At 39.2% G+C, this 2,204-nt stretch overlaps 1 pseudogene; it reads left to right on the top strand.

Annotated features, from left to right (window-relative positions):
- The first annotated feature begins 747 nt into the window (after positions 1–747).
- Positions 748–1,230, top strand: LOC109461256 (small ribosomal subunit protein uS12; annotated as a pseudogene).
- The last annotated feature ends 974 nt before the right edge of the window (positions 1,231–2,204 follow it).

Raw genomic sequence — 2,204 nt, 5'->3', positions numbered from 1 at the left:
GTTCACCACTGAGCAACAGGAGTTGTGTCAGGTTATTTTAACCTTCACCCAAGAACAACCCACTCTTTCCTCAAGAAAAGCAGTTAGAAAAAGATATCTTTTACTTGTGATGGACAACATGCCAAAAATGTTATTATAAATTGGTAATTTATTGTTTTATTATAAATAGCATTAGTAATTTGTTATAAATTGGTAATTTATTGTTTTGTAATTTATTATGAATTGGTAATTTATTATAAATTGATAACTTACTGTTTTGGTTTTCACCTAAGAGACCTGTCATGGAGGAGAAGTGGCGTGTGAGTACTTTTCTACCACCCATTATAGGGTTCTTTGTGTTTAGTCACCGAGTCACCAGAGTTTCCATCAAAACCAAAAGCTAAACTTCTGTTCCTGGCAGTAAGGCAGTTTGGGCACCCAGCTCAACCCTTCTGATTAAAATGACGACATTGTTGAACAAATAGTTCCTTTTTAATGCATTGTTGGATGGCACCAATGTAAGAAGTCCACAGAAACTCAAAACAAAGCAAGATGACAAGCCTTAGGGCTTAAGCAAGTACAAAGCTAGCTTTCATTTTGAAGGTTTCTGTTGAAAGGAAGTACTTGAGCTTCCGCTTGGATGAGTACCTCGGTGAGAGAGGCCAGGTGAACCCCCTAAGGAGCACCCTAGTGAGGAATCTGATGCAAAATACCTGCATAAGACTGGGACCCCAGCTCTCTTTTCCTCAGGCTCGTGGTGCCAGCAGCATGGGCAAGCGTCGCGGTCTTCGTGCTGCCAGGAAGCTCCGGAGTCACCGACGAGATCAGAAGTGGCACGAGAAACAGTACAAGAAAGCCCGTTTGGGCACAGCCCTGAAGGCCAACCCTTTCGGAGGCGCTTCCCATGCAAAGGGAATTGTGTTGGAAAAAGTAGGGGTTGAAACCAGACAGCCAAATTCTACCATCAGGAAGTGTGTCAGGGTCCAGCTGATCAAGAATGGCAAAAAAAAATCACAGTCTTTGTACCCGATGACGGTTGTTTGAATTTTATTGAGGAAAATAATGAAGTTCTGGTTGCTGGATTTGGTCGCAAAGGTCATGTTGCTGGTGACATTCCTGGAGTCCGCTTTAAGGTTGTCAAAGTAGCCAATGCCTCTCTTTTGGCCTTATACAAAGGCAGGAAGGAAAGACCAAGATCATAAGTTTTGACGGTGAAAACACAGTAGTAATAAATTTTCATATGACAAAAAAAAAAAAAGCAAAAGAAAAACTGGGACTCCGGTGTTCTGGGCTATAATTTTAAGTGTAAGTATGAACCAGAAATGAACACTAATATGCAGAAGGCAAGGCAAGGAAACTGACCTGTCCAGACTTAGTGCTGGGGAAAAGAATATGCATTCCTCTGAGAACACATATACTATACAAATTTTCAATCTAAATTCAAACAATCTCTGAGCCCGCCAAAAACCACAAGTGCATAATTTTATTTGAAGTGGTCCCAGGTTGGTAGTACCTTCAGGCTACTGTGAAAAGCAAATGTAAATCCTCTTTGAATGAACTCAGTTCAACATTAGCCCAGGACTCAAAGAACTTCTGGGGATAATGATCCAAGGAAATAAGCTGCTCATAGCACAAATTACAAAACCCACAAAGACGTACGCTACCATGTGTGAGAACCAGCAGCATCAACAGACAGAAGAAACAAGTCCTCAAAGAGAACCTGAAAATATGAGCTAGGAAAAATGGATCACACAAAATGACTATGAAGATTTTTTTAAAAAAAAAGAATGATTAAAATTTAAAAGCAATACATGAAATGAAAACTCAGTGGATGGATTAACCAGCAGATAAGATATGGCTAAAGAGAAGTTTAGTGAACTTGTAGATAGGTCAGAAATATTTTCCAGAATGCAACTTAGAGAGATAAAGGGAAACAAAACATGAAAGAGGAAACAGAGAGGCTACAATGGTAAGGCATAACATGTGTCTTAATAAAGTATCACCGTGAGATATGGAGAATAAGCCATATTTTAAAAGATCGTGGATGAAAAATTCTTCACAATTGTGGAAGGACAGCAATTTTCAGATCCAAGGAGTATGGTGAATTCCAAGATGAAAGCAGATGGAAGACCTGTCGTACAAGAAAAAATGCTAAGCAAAGAAAGTGGTGAATATGTAAGTAAATCTAATGTACATTTACAATGCAGCATAATATTAATACCATG

Source organism: Rhinolophus sinicus, linkage group LG12, assembly GCF_036562045.2.
Source record: "Rhinolophus sinicus isolate RSC01 linkage group LG12, ASM3656204v1, whole genome shotgun sequence".
Lineage (NCBI taxonomy): Eukaryota > Metazoa > Chordata > Mammalia > Chiroptera > Rhinolophidae > Rhinolophus > Rhinolophus sinicus.
Note: the sequence above shows the minus strand (reverse complement) of the source record. Positions and strands in the feature narration are given on the sequence as shown.